This window comes from Mesoplodon bidens (genome assembly GCF_964165515.1).
Source record: "Mesoplodon bidens genome assembly, chromosome: 11".
Classification (NCBI taxonomy): Eukaryota; Metazoa; Chordata; class Mammalia; order Artiodactyla; family Ziphiidae; genus Mesoplodon; species Mesoplodon bidens.
The window spans coordinates 76,730,796-76,752,933 of NC_138167.1; the positions used below are offsets into that span (position 1 = coordinate 76,730,796).

The 22,138-nt window shown below is 42.7% G+C and overlaps 1 long non-coding RNA gene across 2 annotated transcripts in view; it reads right to left on the bottom strand.

The window, feature by feature from the left end:
• Positions 1-22,138, bottom strand: part of LOC308624588 — an 81,071-nt gene that overhangs the window by 36,860 nt on the left and 22,073 nt on the right. For both annotated transcript variants that reach the window (XR_014016985.1, XR_014016986.1), the window contains exon 2: positions 16,184-16,280. This is a non-coding gene — a long non-coding RNA (uncharacterized lncRNA). The remainder of the gene's footprint in view (positions 1-16,183; positions 16,281-22,138) is intronic.

The window sequence follows — 22,138 nt, forward strand, 5'->3', positions numbered from 1 at the left end:
GCATATAGCAATACTGAGAGACTGCTTTGGAAGAAGATAGGTAGAAAAATATGGTCTTCTTATTCCTATCCATCCAATTCTAAAGTCAAAGAAAGATGCTAGCCACACATTCCCAAACAGCAGGAACTGATACGTGCAAGCTTACTTAACTGTCTTGTAGCTTTTTTTATTATTAAAGTGAGGCTCGTGCCAACTTAATACTGAACTACCATGATATTTTTACAAGAAGAATTGTATCTTTTTTATGTTAGATACGTGCCTTATTTTACATATATGGTATATGCTAGGTACATATGTGTTAGACACATATTTTATGTTAGATACAAACAAAGCTATTACTCCTGACAAAACACATTGAGTAAGTAAGATTCCTTCTCTTATTCACCTTTCATTTCATGATTCACTTCATGTCACACAAACTTCATTTTTGACTCACAAAGTATGTTGCAACAGGCTTTGTGAGACATAATTATTGAGGTTATTTTTGTGCTGCTATTCACTGCCTTTTCCTAGCTCCTCTGCATTAATAACCAGTTTTTTCCTCTTCACTATTCAGTATCCGACCAAAGAGAACTGGTGACAGCCAATCAGCATCTTGGGTGATGACTCATTTGCATTCAAAAGCTTAAAAATATTGGGTCCTTATCAACAAAAATGAAGCCTGCTGTTACACACTGGGCTCTGAGCTAGGTCAGTGGATATGGTGGAAAATAAGATATGTTCCTGCCCCAGCACTCTCCCACTGAAAACTGAAATGTTAGGTTACAGGAGAGATTTGTATGTTAATATGAATAATTATTGCCACTGACGTCACAGCTAACAAGCTGCCTTTTTTGCACTGAGCTCATTTGAGCTGCAAGGCACCCTCAAGAGAGAAGTGTCTCTCTGATTAAACCCTATTTACAGACCAGGAAACTGAGCCCGTGGTAAAAAAAAAAACTAGCCCCCACTTCAAAAAAATTTTTAGAAGTCCCACTCCATACTTTCCTCAGTTCTGGAATTCTTTCCAGAAACTCTGAATAAAAGAGTACGGAGTGTTTTCAGAGTGGTGCCTGAATTTTCAACATCAAAATCATCTAGGGTGCTTGTCTACAGGGAGACTCCTGGGTCCCATCCCAGACTGACTGAGTCAGAATCCCAGGAGGGGCCAGAGAAGTGGCAGCTTAACAAACTCCCCCAGGTGAGTCTCCAGCCCCTGGCAGTTTGAGATCCACCAGAGTAGACCCTTCACAGACAAAAAAAGGAAAGGTAGAACATTCCTGGCAGGGAGAAGTGTGCAAGCCAAGGTGTGGAGTTATGGACATTCATAGCAAACTCAGAATCCACAACAGACCAAATTATCCATTTCATCAATTTCTAGATGACATCATAGACTAGCCACTGAGTTGAAAATCTTAAAGGGAGGGGCTGAAATGATTTCTAAGCCCCTGATGCCCTGAGTCTCTGTGACACCTTCAGCTTCTTCAATCAGATGCAGGCTACAGCGGCTGGAAGGTCGAAAGTCTGCCTCTTTTGAAACCGGGAACATTTAATTTAATCCCAGACACAATCTGCTGCTGGTTGCAAAGATCTGCTTTCTTCCTCTGGGAGAAGATTTTTCTCGCTGAGTTATACCCAGGTCCTAAATAAACTATATATGGGAATAATCAGAGTACAGGACTGGAAGCCAGGACACTCGGGTTCAAATCCTGTCTCAGCCACAGTACTCATTCTACTTCTTAGTTTGCAAGTCACAGAGCTAACTTAAGTTAATAGGGGAACTTATCCTAGAGACATTGGTGTCTCATGGGTCCCAAATGCAGATCCAGGCCTCTGGAAAGACTATTCTTTCTCTATTATTCTTCTCTACCTTGCTAGACACATCTGTTCACCTTTCTTTGCTTTGCCAGAGTAGCTTTTTCTGCTGCTCTTTTTTTTTTTTTTTTTTTTTTTTTGCGGTACGCGGGCCTCTCACTGTGGTGGCCTCTCCCGTTGCGGAGCACAGGCTCCGGACGCGCAGGCTCAGCGGCCATGGCTCACAGGCCCAGCCGCTCCGCGGCATGTGGGATCCTCCCGAACCGGGGCACGAACCCGTGTCCCCTGCATCGGCAGGCGGACTGTCAACGACTGCGCCACCAGGGAAGCCCATCTGCTGCCCTTTTACAGGAAGGAACATAGGTGCCCCTCTGCTCCCAGCAATAGCCAACAGTTAATGTTCACTTACTTGGATCAGACACTGTTCTAAGTTCTTTATAAGTATTATTTTATTTAATCATTACCACAATTCTTTATAGTAAGGAGGCCATGATTACTCCCTTTATACAGATGAAGCAATTGAGACACAGAGAAGTCAAGTAACTTTCTCAAGGACACACAGCTAGTTCAGTTATGGACTCCGGCAGCCTGAACTCAGAGCCAATCTATTCATGTCCTGCCTCGTGTTCTTTCATGTCACATATCAAGGTTTAATGGCTATCTCTCTGTCTCATTTCAGATTTCTGAGTAGAACCAGATTGTCCCAGTATGGCAGGAGGTCCAGGGCACACAGTACCATCACAAATGAGAGGGTTGTGCCCACCAACGTGAAGGCCTGGGGAATTCCCTGTGCCTCTCACAAAAGCGTCCTCCTTGGCTGCTAATCCAAACAAGAGATTTTCTACAAATCCCTACCCATCTTTGGGTTTTAAGTTCTTCTACCATAAAATGAAGGTGCTGATTCTGGTCAGTGTTTCCCAGAACATTACATGAGGTGCCGTGCACATAAAAAGTTCTGTGGTCCAATGGGAAATGCTGTTTATTCTCCTCTTGGACACTCACAATGAAAATGGCTCTGAAAAGTCCACTGGTGAAGATAATTGCTTAACCTTCAGAGCATTTCCCCAATACATTTGACTACAGAAACTCTCCCCCATCCTTTGTACAGACCCTGAACTCCCTGCTTTATGGTAACTATAAAAGAGTTCAAACAGGAAGGCTATCAATTTCCTCCACAATGCCTCAAGTCACCTACACCTATGGCCGTCCTCCTGTTCCTCTCTGGTTACAATAGCTGAGGTGCCCCTTCTCCTTTCTGAGGCTCATGGATCTGGGTTTCATTCCCTCCTGCCTTTTCAGTAACCTTACACTATCCATTTCTAATTTCTTTCTCTCTCTACCTCTACCTCGATCTCTCCTGTATTTCCAAACCTCTGCTCCCTGCCCCCCATAAACCAGTTAAACACAGTAAAGTGTCTTTCATCACAGAGGAAGACTCTCCCTGGTCCTCATTTCCCTCTCCAGCTATCCTCTCCTCCCTCTGTAGCCAAATTTGCCCAGGAAGAGCTACTCTGTCCCATGTCTTCTTCCATATGCTCTTCAGGACTCTCCAACTTGACTTCTGACCCCAGTACAAACCACTTCCAAAATGGTTCTTGCTGGGACCACCAATGGCCTCCATATCACTAAATCCAAAGGACAATATCTGGGTCCTCATCTTCCATGTTCTCTCGACAGCACACGCCACTCCTGATCAAGCCCTCCCACTCAGTGGGCTAAGGAACAGGGCCCTCGCCTGGAATCCCTCCTACCCTGACTCACGGATTTCTATCCCACCTGTAAGTGTCAGAGACCCTCAAGGTGAGTTCTCATCACACCCACGACTCCAATTATTATCTCCACCCCACTATTCTCCTCTGAACACTATACTTGTACCTCTTTCTGCCGACTTGACATTTCAGCTTGGATAACTCACACAGGCCTCCAACTCAACACATTGGAGCCTGATCTTCCCTCTACAGTCTGATCCATCTCCAGTGGTCCCCACCTCCCGAGAGGTAATGTCGTCCATAGAAGTGAACAAACCAGAAACCTATGAGTCATCCTAGTATCATCCTTTCCTCACCCCCATATCTACTCCAGCACCAGGTTCTATCTTGGTGTAGCTCCTAAATAAATCTCACATACATTCATTTCTTTCTGTTTCTACCCACACCACCCTAGCTGAAACGGCCATCATTTATCACCTGTTCTACTGAAATAAGTGGTCTCACTGGTTTTCCTCTTAGGCTTCTCCTTTTCTTTCGGCAGATCCCAGCTGGAATTAACCTCTACTGAAAGCCCTGTTGTAGCTTCCTGGCGCTTTTAGGGTAAACATTGAAATCCTTAACATGTCCTACAAGATCCTACCTCAACTAGTCCCTGCCCTCCTCCCAGCCTCACCTCCCACACTGCCTCTTGCTCTTGACACTGTGTGGGTAGAGATGAGGAATGCTGATAAACATCCTACAACACGCAGGACAGCGCCCACAATGAAGAGTTAGCCCCAGATGTCAATGGAGCCAATGTTGAAAAAGCCGGTGTAAGCTCATCATTTCAGCCCCCTTCCTCATGATTCGTTTAAAATTCCTGCAGCACACGGTGTCCTCCTGGCCACTATTATAGGTTCAGGAGTGAGTACATACATCCTGAATTGGCTCAATCTGACTGCAGAGGTGGACTTTTCTTTCCAGGGCTGGAGGAGAGTGTTTCTCCCGCTTCCTGTTTCTCCCTTACCCCCTCCCTCGCTGTTGGTTGGCAACAAGAAAGCATGGTGCCCCACATGCCACTGACAATGCCTTATGACCACATGAAGAAAGCAGTCCAAGAACACAACTCATACACCAATGGTGGTAGAGCAGAGAGAGAGAGAATGAACCTGAACTTTATGACTGAGCTACTGGATCGACCAAACCTGAAACACATCTTACTGCTAAACTTATTACATGAGATAAATAAATGCCCTAGTTCTACGTTAGTTTGAATTGTGTTTTCTGTTACTTGAGACTTGAGACTTTCAAATTCATCTCTCTGGTCCCTTTCCGTCCTTTATGATTCTAGATGTGACTAAGATCCTTCTAGCCCTGGACATACTTAGAGGAAAGGTAAATAATTCTAAGGAGTGCTGGTAGGAGATGGTGGGGAAGAGTACCTTTTCACCACTTTAAAGAATGGTTCTTTTCTTGTTTTCCACTTGGGCCTCTCCACAAATTCTATTCCCCTCAGACTTATCTCAGATATATTCAGGACATCATGAAAGGCAGACAATTTATTTTACTAAGATGATAGGTGTGTTTGTGACCCCATCAACCTTGCCTTCTGTCTGTTCCTATGGCTCCAGTTCCAAACAGCTGCTTCTTCCCCCACTTCTGATGTGCTAGACATTCAGGAACCATCTGTCCCCCATCAGCACTGTCAACATCATCATCATCATCATCATCATCATCATCACTATCATTGTCCATCACAGCCCCAGCTGCTGCAGTCACTTGCCATGACCATTAGGTACTTTCTTTAGGACGAACTAGCCTAGATTGCTGATAGAATTTGAACAATACCAGTGATAGCTGAGATGACTGAGTGCTTGTGATACTCAGGGCTTAGCACTTTACACACCTTCTAGCACCAAACCCATTATAGCCACTCTGCGATGCAGGCACTATTATTAACCCTATTTTCCAGATGAAGTAATGGGCCACAGAAAGGCTCAGTAAATTGCCCAAGTCAACACAGCTGGTAATTGAAGCCCTTTTTCCTGGATCATAGAAAATCAAGGTAGGGTGGGCAAAACCCCTATAGTTTAGTTTGTTTTAATTCAATTATTCTTTTCTAAAATTTTTGGTTTAAAAGAAAAAAAAGTAGGTACATAAGATAACATAACCAGGCAGTGTGGAGAATGATAAAATGAAAGGCCGAAGTCTCCCTCGCCTGGTTGTCCCTTTCTAGATGTCTGTCCAGCTCTGCAAGGCTAACAACTGCTAAAACTTTCTGGAAATTTTTCTGCAGAAATTCCCTTTGCAACAGGAATAAAGACGCAGACGTGGAGAGTGGACTTTAGGACACGGGGGCGGGGGAAGGGTAAGCTGGGACGAAGTGAGAGAGTGGCATAGACATATATACGCTACCAAATGTAAAATAGATAGCTAGTGGGAAGCAGCTGCATAGCACAGGGAAATCAGCTTGGTGCTTTGTGACCACCTAGAGGAGTGGAATAGGGAGGGTGGGAGGGAGCCGCAAGAGGGAGGAGATATGGAGATACATGTATACATATAGCTGATTCACTTTGTTATACAGCAGAAACTAACACACCATTGTAAAGCAATTATACTCCAATAAAGATGTTTAAAAAAAGAGAAATGCCACTGTATTGCTCCTGTGTTGGGTGCATAAAAATTTACAATTGTTATATCTTCTTCTTGGATTGATCCCTTGATCATTATGTAGTGTCCTTCTTTGTCTCTTATAATAGTCTTTATTTTAAAGTCTATTTTGTCTGATATGAGAATTGCTACTCCAGCTTTCTTTTGATTTCCATTTGCATGGAATATCTTTTTCCATCCATTCACTTTCAGTCTGTATGTGTCCCTAGGTCTAAAGTGGGTCTCTTGTAGACAGCATATATACTCGTCTTGTTTTTGTACCCATTCAACCAGTCTATGTATTTTGGTTGGAGCATTTAATCCATTTACATTTAAGGTAATTATCAATATGCATGTTCCTATTACCACTTTCTTAATTGTTTTGGGTTTGTTTTTGTAGGTCTTTTCCTTCTGTTGTGTTTCTTGCCTAGAGAAGTTCCTTTAGCATTTGTGGTGAAGCTGGTTTGGTGGTGCTGAATTCTCTTAGCTTTTGCTTGTCTGTAAATGTTTTAATTTCTCTGTCAAATCTGAATGAGATCCTTGCTGGGTAGAGTAATCTCTGTTGTAGGTTTTTCCCTTTCATGACTTTAAATATGTCCGGCTACTCTCTTCTGGCTAGCAGAGTTTCTGCTGAAAGATCAGCTGTTAACCTTATGCGGATTCCCTTGTATGTTATTTATTGCTTTTCCATTGCTGCTTTTAATATTTTTTCTTTGTATTTAATTTTTGATAGTTTGATTAATATGTGTCTTGGCATGTTTCTCCTTGGATTTATTCTGTATGGGACTCTGCGCTTCCTGGACTTGATTATTTCCTTTCCCATATTAGGGAAGTTTTCAACTATAATCTCTTCAAATATTTTCTCAGTCCATTTCTTTTTCTCTTCTTCTCCTGGGACCCCTATAATTCGAAAGTTGGTGCATTTAATGTTGTCCAAGAGGTCTCTGAGACTGTCCTCAATTCTTTTCATTCTTTTTTCTTTATTCTGCTCTGCAGTAGTTATTTCCACTATTTTATCTTCCAGGTCACATATCTGTTCTTCTGCTTCAGTTATTCTGCTACTGATTCCTTCTAGAGTATTTTTAATTTCATTTATTGTGTTGCACATCATTGTTTGTTTGCTTTTTAGTTCTTCTAGGCCCTTATTAAGTGTTTCTTGTATTTTCTTCATTCTATATCCAAGATTTTGGATCATCTTTACTATCATTACTCTGAATTCTTTTTCAGGTAGACTGCCTATTTCCTCTTCATTTGTTTGGTCTGGTGAGTTTTTACCTTGCTCCTTCATCTGCTGTGTGTTTTTCTGTCTTCTCATTTTGCTTAACTTACTGTGTTTGGGGTCTCTGTTTCTCAGGCTGCAGGTTCGTAGTTCCTGTTGTTTTTGGTGTCTTCCTCCAGTTGGTTAGGTTGGTTCAGTGGGTTTTGTAGGCTTCCTGGTGGAGGGGACTCGTGCCTGTGTTCTGGTGGATGAGGCTGGATCTTGTCTTTCTGGTGGGCAGGACCGTGTCCGGTGGTGTGTTTTAGGGTGTTTGTGACCTTATTTTGATTTTAGGCAGCCTCTCTGCTAATGGGTGGGGTTGTGTTCCTGTCTTGCTAGTTGTTTGGCCTAGGGTGTCCAGCACTGGAACTTGCTGGTCGTTGAGTGGAGCTGGATCTTAGCATTGAGATGGAGATCTCTGAGAGAGCTTTACTGTTTGATATTACATGGAGCCGTGAGGTCTCTGGTGGACCAGTATCCTGAACTCAGCTCTCCCACCTCAAAGGCATAGACCTGCCACCCTGCCGGAGCACCAAGACGCTGTCAGCCCCATGGCTGGGCTCTGCTGCAGCGCAGCCTCGGCTCAGAGGTAAGCCTGCCAGCCTGGTCCTAGGTTAGCAATCTAAACACTTTATTTTATTTTATTTATTTGTTTTGTTTTGTTTTGTTTTTTTGCGGTACGCGGGCCTCTCACTGTTGTGGCCTCTCCTGCTGCGGAGCACAGGCTCCGGACGCGCAGGCTCAGCGGCCATGGCTCACGGGCCCAGCCGCTCCGCGGCATGTGGGATCTTCCCAGACCGGGGAATGAACCCGTGTCCCCTGCATCGGCAGGTGGACTCTCAACCACTGCGCCACCAGGGAAGCCCTAAACACTTTATTTTAATAGCAATCTGACATCACTTCTGATTTCCTTTATTCTGATTTATTCTTTTTTTCACTTTTTACGAAGAACTTCTCATACTCTGTAATTTAACTTATTTACCATGTTTACTGTTTACTCTCTGTCTCCGCCTTCACTCTTGCCCCCTCTTCCCTCCCCAGTAGAATGTCAGCTGCATAAGGGCAAAGGTCTTTGTATCATTCACTAAAATAGCTCAGATGCCAATAATAGTGTCAAGCACATAGTGTGTGCTCAACAAATATGTGTGGAATGAATGAATGAATCTAATACAGTTCCTGAGAGGTGCTAAATATCAGGTTAACTTGATAGCAGAAGAAGGATTTGCCAGTGGTGCAAGTCCACACAATCCAACTCTCCAACTCCCCAGTTATGTACCCATGACAGAGACATCAGTGCTTTCTCTTGAATCTGTTCAAGACCAACCAGTCAGGAACTGTCAATCAATGGAAGGTTTCCAGAGATTAGAAACACACAAGATGGAACTTGGGATATCAGCCCAGGTGTGATATAAATGCAGAGTACAATATGCCTTGTCTGGTGGTACTGGGGGTGCCTGGGGGTTGAGTATGACTAAGGAAGTAGATGGTACCAAGATGGGGGTGATGGACACTGAAAGAGACATAGAGTTTCTGTGTCTAAAACAAGATTAGATCTTAATATTTTATACCTTGTCTTTGAAGGAGCTGCTTTAGTTACTGAATCCAAAATGAAAGGGTGGATTCTGGGCTCAGGGCATGTAGATGATCATGAGGCAGCTTAATTTGTGTTGCACCAGCTGGTCGAGTCTCTTCCTTATGGACTAGAGCACCTAGTCACTGTCTAGTCACCAAAGTCATGGAATGTTCCAGGTGTGGGCTCGGAGCTTCTCCTCTACTTATCTGAGCCATGGCTGCACGTTTTTCGCAAACGTGAGCATCATTGATTGGGCCCTAGAGAGATCCACTGCCCAAGTTCCATTTGATTTTCTAAGGAGTAAATATCTGTTACGTATGATCACTTAGGCTGATGCTACTGAGAAATGCTGTGGAGAGATGGAGAGTGAGCTGGGATTAGCAGTGGGTGGGGTTATGTGCCATTTCCAGCCAGAGCAAGCATCTGGAAGTGAGTGCATTTGGAGGGCCGTGTTGGAAAGGTTACTTCCTAGAGCTTTTCTGAGAGAGCTGCACTTGAATTTCAACAACAACAAAAATATAAACAGCTCAGTGTGAAAGCAGAAAGAGTAGTCCCCCAAATTGGGACTGCCTTCACCAGCGATCTTCAGGAGAGCTTAGATCCTTGGCAGTGTCTTTCTTTACCAGTAACCTCATGTGTTTATTTAACTGTTCAGCTGAAGGTTCACCCTGACATTTCAGCAACGAGGCAGAGTGTGTGGATTTAGGGTGACCACTCAGACAGGAGAAAGAGAAAGATGCCCAACAGGGCTGCAGGGAGACTCTTCAGGAAACTTCTGCTTTTTAGGATTTTTCTTTTTTGATCTTTCTTTTTTCCTTCCTCTCATCACAAGGTGCTTCTCTCCGAGCTCTCATCCCCTCATTCGTGATTGTGCCTGAGATGACTTGACTGTGTTGAAGTTGGCAAGGGGCAGTCCTTGCCCTCAGGGAAGGGGCAAAGAAGCCTGGGGGATGGGGGAGGTGGGAAAGACACAGAAAAAGGCACAGGATGGTTTGTGTCAAGAGAGTGCTGCCCTGAAAGGGGGGGGGGAAGTAGGAAAAGATGATTTAAGGGAAGAACTGCTTCAATACATAAGGCAAATGCTAACAGCCATAAAAGGGGAAATCAACAGTAACACAATCATAGTGGGGGACTTTAACACCTCACTTTCACCAATGGACAGATCATCCAAAATGAAAACAAATAAGGAAACACAAGCTTTAAATGATACATTAAGCAAGATGGACTTAATTGATATGTAAAGGTCATTCTATCCAAAAAGAGCAGATTACACTTTCTTCTCAAGTGCTCATGGAACATTCTCCAGGATAGATCATATCTTGGGTCACAAATCAAGCCTTGGTAAATTTAAGAAAATTGAAATCGTATCAAGTATTTTTCTGACACAATGATTTGAGACTAGATATCAATCACAGGAAAAAGTCTAAAAAATACAAACACGTGCTTCCCTGGTGGCGCAGTGGTTGAGAGTCCACCTGCCGATGCAGGGGACACGGGTTCGTGCCCCAGTCCGGGAAGATCCCACATGCTGCGGAGCGGCTGGGCCCGTGAGCCATGGCCGCTGAGCCTGCGCGTCCGGAGCCTGTGCTCCACAACGGGAGAGGCCCGTGTACCACAAAAAAAAAAAAAAAAAAGAAAAGAATCAAATAGGCCTTGAGTCTGGGTCCCTCTGACTTTTGTAGCTCAGATCCCTAATAACTGACCTCTGCGTCCCCCTCTTATGTCTGAGTCCTTTTTGGCTCTGAAGGTGCCAGGGACTTCGCCTCTTTCTTCTAAACCTCAGTTTCTTTGTGCCTGCATGTAGTAGACAGAATTGTTAGCCTCAATTCTTCACTCCTCCTGCATTCACAGCCTTGCCATGGTTTCTTCATGGGTGTAATGTACTTCTCTATCTTTTGACCTTCAGTTTGGCCCTATGACTTTCATTGGCCAATGGCATGTGGGCAGAAATAACAGTGTGCTAGTTCCAAGCTTAGGCCTTTTACACTCTCGTGGCTTTGTTATAATCAGAAGTTATCCTACTGGTCCCCAGAGAAGGGTGAAAGACTTGTGACAGCCTCCCATCTGCAATAGCCCAAAGCTGAGCTAACCCAACCTAACCACAGACCTTCATTTAGAGACGGAGCTGCTCACCCAAGTCCAGCCTAGAAGCATAAATCAGAGCCAACCTGCAGAAGCATTAGCAATTATAAATGATCATTTTAAGCCACATAATTTTGGAGTGATTTGTTATGCAGCAATTGCTAACTGATCCACTGACTTCCTTATACTGACTGACAATATCACCTTCCTGGCCCATATTCTTGGACATTCCCTGACTACCTGCACCTCCTAAACATCCTGGGCATCCTTGAATAAGATATTTAGACTCCATATCTCAGAAGACCTCTCTTTTCGTCTCTGAAAAGGTGTAGGATAAAATACAGGATGCCTAGTTTAATTTGCATTTCAAATAAAAAAAATTTTTAAGCTTAAGTATATTCCAAGCAATATTTTCAAATATTTATCCAAATTCAAATTTAAGTGGGCATTGTGCATTTTTATTTGCTGAATCTAGCAACCCTTCTCCTCTACTACTTACTCTGGTGGGCTGTGACAAAAGAAAAAGATGACCCCACCTCCAACACATACACACACTTAAGGCTTAGGATCACTTATTCCATCACTTCATGGAAGAATTACCTGCAATGAAAGTTTACAGCCAAGATTTTTTGGCATCTGTTTGAACTGATTGCCCTGTGAATATTCTCTCCAAATTCCAAGGTGCAGAGGTGAGGGAAGAAAGGAGTTGTTTATACTCCACAGGCAGTTAACTGAATCAGTGGAAGGACCCCATTTGTCTCTTACAGGAAACTCTCTAGTGAAAATTTGTCCATTCTCAACCCATCGGAGGTGAAACACAGAGTTAAATACCAGCAGCCATGTCCTGAGATCGCAAATGACTGCTTATCATTCCTTGTTTCATAGAAGGACCCTATCTTTAATGTCAATTTGATTAAAGGCTTCAGCTTCAAAATAAAATTTGTGTCCAAAGGGCTTTCATTTTCCCTTTGATAAATGGGCAGAATTCACTTTTCTTTAATGTTATTCCAAGGAGCGTTGTGTTACAATGGGGTTTTTGTGATGCCCCAAAAACATTTTTGAAACTCTTCTTATCTTTCTGGGCTCCTGCGAACAGCCACCACAATACTCTCTTGGGTATAAGTGTACCTACTCTAACAGACGCTCAAGAAATAAGTTTATAGCCTCTGGAAGTTGGATCTCCTGGGTGGGAGGGAGAAAAGGTTGCATGTAAATTCTTTTCCATAAAAGGCTTTTTCAAATGACGGAAACACAGCATACTAGGTAACTAGTTCCAGATTCATTTTCCATCAGCATTTTGGGAGCACCAGCTAGGTACCAGGTGGTTCACAGACCAGTGGTTCTTCATCTTGACTGCTCGCTAGAATCGCCTAGGGAGCCTTCTTAAAAAGACTGCTCCCTGGGGCCCACCCTTGGAGAGTGTAGCTCAGTTGGTTTGGGATGGAGGCTGAGCATTAGTATTTTTAAAAGCTCCCTAAGGACACTAAGGTTGAAGCAGCAGTAAGCAACACTGTAACATCCAATGGTGTGTGTTCTTCCCAGCAGTCTGACCAGGGCAGCAGGAGTATCCTGCACAACACGAGGGGATTGCTCACTAGAAGGCAGCCGCCATCACTGCCTCCTCAAGCTTGGGCCTGTTTCATGCTCAGTTTCACACCGTGACAGCTCAGGATACCAGGGGGCTGCAGAGGATTTGTTTTGTTTTTGTTTTTGTTTTTTTGAGTTCTCTAAAATGTGTATAATGCTCAGAGCATCTCAGAAAATTAAACTCAACATCCCCAAACATGATAGATATATTTTAAACTTTGTATTAAGTATTTACGGTTCATAAAAGGAAAGGAACAGTATAATGAGCCCCCATTACCCATCACTCAACTTCAACAATTACATGCATTTTCTCAGTCCTGTTTCCTCTCTGTCTTCCAGGGTTTCTCTTTGTTTTGTTTGACTAGATTGTTTCAAAGCAAATCCCAGTCATCATATTATTCACCTGTAACTACTCCCGCATTTGTCCCTAACACCCGAGGACTTATTTTGTTGTAGTAAAACAAAAATAACTTAACACTGTCTATTTTAACCTTTCTTAAGTGTATATAGTTCAGTGGCATTAAGTACATTCGCATTGTTTTGCAACTATCACCACCATCCATTCTAGAACTTTTTTCATCGTCCTCAGTCGAAACTCTGTACCCATTAAACAATAACTCCTCAACTGCTCTTCCCCCAGCTTGTGGCAACCTCCATTCTACTTTCTGTCTCCAGGAATTTGACTATACTAGGTACCTAGAATAAGCAGAGTCATACAATATTTGTCCTTTTATGTGTCTGACTTCTTTCACTTAGCAGAATGTCTTCAAAGTTCATCCATGTTGCAGCATGGAATGCCTGAGTACTTTTTCCTGTAGCAAAATCCGATACTATTTTCATCCTTAACAAAATTAATATGATATTAATATGGTAAGTTTCCTTTCATCTAACAGTGCCGTTTCACCCAAAACCTAGCACTTTTTTTGCCTTTTACATTTCATCATCCTGAATTTAGCAAGAGAGGCTGGGAAAAGTTGTGTTTTTACTGGGCAGCTAAAAGACCTAGCACTTTTTTTGTGCCATTCATTTGTTAGCTAAAGAAACCAGGTCATTTGTCCTGTAGAACTGCCCACATTCAATTTGACTGGTTGTATACTTGTTCCCTGGGGAGTATGTAACATGCTCCTCCATTCCATTATGAAAATGGGTAAGTAGATGGAGAAGTTTAACCAGACCAGTGTCCAGTTTTTTATCAAGATGGCTTCATGGGGAGTGTAACACACATCCCATTGTGCCATTCATGAGGCCAGTAATGTCTGACTGCTCTTCTATTGGTGATGTTAAGGTCGCTCAGCTGATGTCACCCGACCCTTCCATCCAACTGCGGTGTGATAGGATTTCAACACTGAATGAAGCCACTCTGAGTTTATGACCCCTATCCAGCTTTTCTCATCTGTTCAAAGGAAGAAACAGGACCAAGGAAGTTTAATGATTTGTTCAACATCATTTGTTTGTCAACAAATATTTATCAAGCTCCCACTCCTGGGAGAATCCAAGTCTCTTTGCATGTAAAATTTCATCCCTCGTCCCCATGTTTCCACATGCCTCAGTTTTCCAAGAACTTGGTAGTTATGAAAGTTACCTAGAGCAGACCACAAGCCTCAGGAGGGCAGGGATCTTCTCTATTTTTTCTCCACTGAACTCCCTGGACAGAGCATAGTTCCTGGCACAGAACAGGCAGCTGATAAATATTTGTTATAGGAAAGAAAGAATGAGTGAATGAAATGAATGCTTAATTAGTCTAATCAAAAGATGCGTGTACTTTTTGGGCACTTTTCCACACATATGTTTCTCCATCTCCTTTCCATATATACATCTTCATAAAAGAATGCCCAAATAGTTCTTTTTAGATTCTGTGCATGATTCCACCCCAATATGAATCTTAGATATTTGTAAAGAGCAGTGATATTTTGCCAAGTGCCTCTTCTGGGATATCTCACAAGGAGCTGAGGAATGGCTTTGATTTCCCCAAAAAGCTTTGAAGTCTCTTACCTGGATGCTCTGTTGCCTCTCTATAATTTCCAGACAGCAGCCAGGGTGAAATTTTTCAAGTGAAATTCTGATCATGCCATTCCACCACCAAAAACCCTCCAATGTTCTTCCATTGTGCTTAAAATACAGCCCAAACTCCTAGCAGGGACCCTCAAGTTCCTGCCCATCCCACCTCATGGCCGTCTCTCCAGCCTCATCTCTTAGCTTCCCTCCTTCCACGCTGGCCTCCTTTCATCCCACTGACCCCAGAACCTGCAGCCCAGTCCCACCCAAGGTCCTTGCACCTGCTTCTTCTTCTGCCTGGCCTGCTCCTTCACAGCTCTTCCTAAGGGTGGCATATCTTCACCCTTCAGCTCTCTGATCAACTGCCCTGGGACAACCCTATTTAAAAATGGGCCTCCTCTGGTTACAGTCCATTCCATCAACCTGGGTATTTGCTTCACATCACTGTCACCTTCTGTAATTATCTTTTTTGTTTACTTGTTCCCTCATTTATTATCCCTGTTCTCCATTAGAGTAGAAGCTCCACGAAGACAAATACTTTATCTTATTCAACAACTAGCACAGTGCTTGGAACAGAAAGTGAGCTCAATAACTATTCATTGGGTGAATGAATTAAGGTAAACCATTAAAAGCTTGTGAATGCAGAACGCCTGAATCCTTGATATGCCTTGCCTGCTCTGCTACCCTGGTCATCACAGCTAAGCCTTTTGACACGCTATAGCTCAACTTGGCCCCAGACTCTAGGAAAGGTTGAAAGAGCCCTGATTCACTTAGATCTCACATCAAATTCCTGTAATGTTAGGCCTGCCTCCGCCTTGGGCCCGAGGTCTAACTCCCAAGGTTGTGGTTTATTCTTGGACCTAAATATTCATATTATTTCTCAGGTCATACATAGACTTTGCCTTGTTCTCCTTGCTTCTCAGCTTGCCTTATTCTTTTTTTTTTTTTTTTTGCGGTACACGGGCCTCTCACTGTTATGGCCTCTCCCGTTGCAGAGCACAGGCTCCAGACGCGCAGGCTCAGCGGCCATGGCTCACGGGCCCAGCCACTCCGCGGCATGTGGGATCCTCCCGGACCGGGGCACGAACCCGTGTCCCCTGCATCGGCAGGCGGACTCTCAACCACTGCGCCACCAGGGAAGCCCGGTCTGCCTTATTCTTACCCACTCTCCTGCCACCTTAGGAGTTAGGGTCCTGGTCCTCATCCCAGGCCCTATGCTGTGGCCGTGCTGCTGCTGCTGAGCTGGTGAGCAGGATCACTTCTGGATCTATCACAGTGTCTCCCATCAAAGCCTTTCCCATCCCTCTCCCCATGAACCTTGTCCAAAGCAGCCAACACTCAGATGACGGGTTGTGTTAAAGGTTGCTACAACAAGAGCAAAAGCAAAATGGGTCTGCCCCTCCTCCATGGAAGCAGGGCAGGGTATCCCCAAGACCTTGAAAAGGAAGGGAAGGTGGGTCTGTTGTTCACATAAACACTTCAAATGGAAAGAAATGTCAGCATTTTAGATTTGAACTATTAAGTTGAACCACATGAAATCGCCAGTTTGCTACCTACCAAAAATAGGTTTATGTCACTCAGCCACACACCTCCTGGCTTGCTTCTTCCATCCAGACATGACACACAAAGCTATTGTCAGCTGTCTTGAAGTAATCTGGAGTGAAGAAAATATGGACCATAATGAAAGGGTGAAGTCTGGGACCAAACTGTACGGAAGAGAAAGCCTTCCCTGTCCCTTTGCTATTGCTTAGGACACTTGAAACCAAAGATAAGAAGGAAATAATGGTCATTTGCTCACTCCCTCAGCACAAATGCATTCTACTCCTACTGTACACTTAGTTTTCTCATTGATAAAATGGGTCTAAAAAAACACCCACACCATACTTTCAGGATGAAATAATTTGATCCACAGGGCAAGTGCATTCACTATGGGCAAGTTCCCTTCAGTCCTGCTTTTCTCATAAATGCTTTGTTTATTGTCAAGTTTCCTCGGAGCAGCTATGGCCTCTGGTTTAAATTGGTTTGTTCAGGTTGGAGCAGACACATATTAAGTGGGATAAAAGTCTGGGGTAAGGTTCATAGACACCAGGTTAAGAATTCCTGATGTATGTTTAGATGCTTCAATACTCAGTGGATGGCTCTGACCCCACATGATCAATGTCTCTGTTTGCCGTCTTGTTCTATTTTCGGATGCTGTGTAAACACACCAATATCAAAGAGCAACGACGTCAGAGTTCTGCTGTCACGCTGGACTTCGCCACTGCCCAAAGCCCTTGGCCAGTGTTATCACCGATCATCACTAACTGTTGGCAAAGCTGCAAGGAGTCCCTCTCATATCCTGCCTGGGGAAGTGTAAATTGAGAAAACCTTTTGGAAGACAATTTGACAGTCCCATGAAAAACCCAGAAATGTATATAACTTGTATATTAGAAATTCATCATTAAGAATATCTGGTGAGAAAGTAATTCATTAGATGTTTGTTGATAAAAACTTGAGGGGGGACCCTCAATATCCAATCATAGTTTTAATGAAATCAAGTATGACTAAGAATGCAACTGGGACATCAGAAATCTCACGATAAAGTGAGAAAGCGTAATCCATTGCTAAGTGAATAAAGCTGATTATAAAACAACTCGGTACAGCGTTTATCTTTTTTTTACCAAATACACCAGAAGTTTAACAGTGGTTACGTCTATATGGAAGGATTATTGGTGATTTTTGTCATTCTCTGTGCTTTTCTATATTTTCCAAATTTCCTGCAATCTATGTAAGGTACTTACAATACTTTCAAAATTAGAGGGGTGTGGGAGGGATGCATCTTTTTGTTTCTAAGCAGTTAATTCAAACAAAAACTCTTTAAATAGCACTTTACCACAGGGGAACAGAGCAGAGGGCAGGGACTTCTGAGAATGATGGAGACACAAATGGCCATTGTTATATCGTGGTTATGAAAAACTTAAGAACCAGCCTTGGTGCGGTTTCCATGTTCTGTATTAGTACATGCGTAAAGGATGTTGTACTGAGTTTTCCAGGCTACACGAAAAAACTTGCCTTGACCAGTTGCATTCAACTCAGTACAATGGAATATCAGGGCAGAAAGCAATCTTAGAAATCAATTTGTTTTACTTCATTTCCTAGATGAGGCATCCAAGCTCAGAGGAGCCCAGTGACTTGCTTAGGCTGCAGAGCTAGTCATGTCCTTATATACGGCCCTGTGTAGCAAGTAGATTGGGGTTCATATGATGAATGGGGAAAGATTATCACAGATTAGAAAGACCCTCCACAAAAGTATCCATTTGGAATAAGGTAGGGTATGAAAGACAGTAACAAGACAAGATGAAAACTGTGCTCGCCAGCGTTCCACTCACACAGTGTTTGTTTCAAGGAATGTTATGAAAAGCTTACTTGGACTAGAATCTGAGGCTTTGGGGCCATGAAATTGTTGGTGCCAAGGCTTCAGGAAGGGAGGCAGAACCCCTCTGCACAAAAAGAGAGAATTGTATTTGTTCCTTAGAAAGGGAAGGATGGGGAAAGAGGAAAGAGACGAGAAATGTTGGTCATGAAATGGTGAGTAGATGGTTTTCTGTGAGGTCCGTGAAACAGCTGAGTTCTGTACCCAAGTTGGGGCAACCAGTAGGCTGACTTGTCCCAACTCATCCTAGTTTGCTTGAGGCTTTCTCAGTTTTAGCAGTGATGGTCCATTTTTCCAGGAACCCCTCAGTCTTGGGCAAACCAGGGTAGTTAATCACCTTAGGGCAACATGTGCAATTATGGGAGTTGGAGACCTCATCTGACTTCAGGTTACAAAATACATTTTTACAAATCCAAGAGACTGTCGAATTTTGTAAAACATTGTCAAGTTTTGTAACAGGGTAAATGATCAAAATGGGAAAGAAAACATCTCTTCCCACACCCAAAGAATCTATAATTTTTCAAAAGCCACTTGCTAGGCTGTAACAGTGCTTTAAATTATTTATGAACATGAGAACCTTCATTAGAAAGCTTTTCTCTTGCCTGAAGACCAAGGATTAAATTCCTGCCCTGCCAATCACGCAACTCACCAAACCTCTGTGATATATGTAGAAATCACATCTCTTGTAAATAAAACCCAACTTCCATATGTAAAAATGGAGATATGTTTGTTGTAATACTTCAAAGTACTGAAGTTTAAATGAGCACTTCTTTTCCATTTTTGGACCCTCTGCAAATGCGCTAATATTGAAGACAGAAGAAAGGTGAAGGTAAAGGCTCAACATCATAGTTTTGGGCTAGAAGCTGTCCCTAGCCCCATGGAAGCTGCCAAGGTCTCCCCCAAGTTTTCTCTTTTCCTGACCAGACTAAGACAAGTGTTTTATTTTTAGCAGGTACCTATACATTTAACTACTTCCTCAGGTAATTCTAATGTATAGCCAGGGTCAAGAACCTTGAGTATAGAATATGTGTGGTGCAAAAAAAAACCTCAGACTGTGTGGTTCTGAGGCAAGTGGAATGCAGCCTGCACTTTGGGAAATGTTGCTGTCATGGTTAAGAGCACAGGTCTGAAGCCAGGAGGACCTGCACTGGGATTCCAGCTCTGCCTGTATGTAATCATACAGATTCCTTAACCTGCGTTCTCACTGTCCTTGGGCATAAATTGGGAATGAAAATAGACCCTTCCTGTCAGATGAGAGGAGAGAATGTAACATGTTTAGAAGCACGGAACATGTTATACAGTGAATAGTAAAAGATGGTCATTACTTCTAATTAGTCACTTAATCCTCTGTGAGCCTCAGCATCCTCATCCATAGAATGGCGTGCGCCCAAGATCATCTCTAAGGTGCCTCTCAGTTCCAACTCTCTATGATTGAGTACGATGTAAAGCAGGCATTGGCAAACTTTTTCTCTAATGGACCAAAGAGTGAATATATTAGTCTTTACAGGCCATATGGTCTCTGTTGCATTAGACTCTCCCTTTATAATGTGAAAGCAGTCATAGTTAATACCTAAATGGATGAGTGTGGCTGTGGCCCAATAAAACTTTATCAACAAAAACAGGCGGTGGGCCAGATCGACCTTGGGCTGTAGTTTGCAGCATCCTGACGTAAGAGATAAAAGGAGCAGGTAAGTTCCTTGCACTCTGTGCTAGTCAGAACTGTAGTATTGTGTCTTCTCCAGGTACTACACTTTTAGAAAATACTAAGGCACAGAGCAGTTACAGAATACGCCTTAGGTAGGTTATATTTTTCAAATTGGCCATAACAGTGTCTCCCATTATACTCGCCCTTTGTACAATGAGACTGACACTCTTCTCATCAAGAGGTGGGGCCCACGTCTCCTAACTTTAACTCTGGGCAAAAGTTTGACTATGGCACAGTGACACTATGTGATTTTTGAGAAAAAAAAAATTAATAAAATGATACAGCTTCCACCTGCTTCTCTTGGGACACTTGTCTTTGTAACCTAGACACTATGCTGTGAGGAAGCCCAAGTCACCCTGTGGAGAGGCCCACGTGGAGAGAAACTGGCAGTCAGCACTGAATTGCAAGTTGTGTGAATAAGCCATCCTGGAAGTGAATCATCAATACTATTTGAGCCACCCCAACTGGGAAGAGTAGAGATGAAACATTCCTGCTGAGCACTGACCAGGCTGAAGATTCATGAATCAAATAAATGATTGGTTTTACTTTAAGACATAAGTTTGTGATGGTATGTTATGGATCAATAGATCAAGAAAGTTTGGTACTGAGAATGGAAAAAAAATGTGTGCATGTGTATATATATATATATATATATATATATACACATATATATACATACACACACATATATATGTACATATATATATACGTATATATAATGTCAGTGCCCTATGTATATATGGCACTGATTTTAGGATTGGACAGCGGGCAGAAACCTAGAGGGTCTTGAAGGGAGTGTTAGTGAAAGCCTAAAGCGTCTCAGGAGGCATCAGAAAGAAAAGTGAATAAAATGTACTGAAGCTGGAGGAAAGAGTTTCCATGTTATGTAGTGGCAGAAAATCTGACAAGTCAGTCACCTGGGTTAGCATGGCCCATAGGAAATGTACCTAGTGAATCTGATGATTCAGCTAAGGAGATTTCCAGAAAGAATATTGGAAGAGTCCCCTTGCTTCTTCTCACTACCTATGATAAAATGTGGGAGGAGAGAGACAAGTCAAAGAATAAACTGTTGCATATAAGTGAGCCAGGGTTGGCAGAGTTTGAAAAATAAAACCATTTCTCACTCCTGGCCTTTCCAAGATTTTTAAATCTATAAATGGTTTCAAGGCAAAGATAGCTGAATAAAGGGTGTGACTATAAACCCCTTTGTCTTCAGAAATATTTAACGTGGTACCTCAGAGACACTTTCAGATAAAAGAACTACCAAGGATATGAGCGGCGTATATCACAGATCCTCCCATTAAATGATAGGGCTTCCAAGAATCTTAAGGGCAATGTACTTCAGAAGACTTACAGGGGGCCAAAGATTAAGAGCCTGTCTAAAATAGGTCTGTAGGTATAACTTTTGTCTAATGGGTAAACATCAATATGATTCATGGAAAACCCACAATGTATTTATGATCTTTTTTTTCTGGCGGAAGCACTGCTGATTTGGGCTAAAAGGGACAGCAACTATACAAACTTAAAAGAGACCTTTGGACTGGGATATGAACTAAGAAAATTACTCAGCTACAAACATGGGCTACAGTTTATGGAAGATAAAGGATAATTTGGAAGATAGAACCAAGAGTCAGATGGTAGAACCAAGTGCTGTGGAAAACCATTCCAGGGAGTGTGAACCATAATCAAGGAACTAAGAATATGTGTCTGGCTGGATTCCAGAATTATTATGGCCCCAAACACTTCTGTGTTTCTTGTTTTTCTCTCTCTTTGAATAGAAATGTCTATGAGGTTATTCAATGCCTGTCCCAAATTATATATTGGGTATGAGGAGAGCAAATAACTTGCTTTGGTCATAAATCTTCTTGAGTACCATAGAATGGTACTCAAATGGCTATACCCAAATGCCATAATGGGATAAAACTAGGATTCTCGGAAAGGAGTAAGAGTATATTTTGCTTAAAGGATGAATATGAATCATTGTGCCCAAAGCGTAGATTATGGAAGATTGTATTTTCTGAAAATAGCCATAAGAATAGCTCCAATCTCACATGCTTTTTTTTTTTACAATGTAGCACTGACATGCTCTATCAAAATGTGATGACCTGTGACTTCTGAGGCTAGGTCATAAAGGTGATACAGCTTCTGCCTAGTTATCTTGAAATGCTTATCCTTGGAATCCAGGCACCATGCTGTAAGGAAGTCCAAGCTCACTGGTGGAGAGGTCATTGCTGAAATTGTCAGTCACGTAAGTGAGCCATCTTGGAAGTGGATCTTCCAACCTTAGATGAGCCATCCCAGCCAACGCCATATAGAACAGAAATGAGCTGTCCCCACTGAACCTTAATCACATTGCAGATTTGTGCTATAAACAAATGATTGTTGCTTTTGAGGC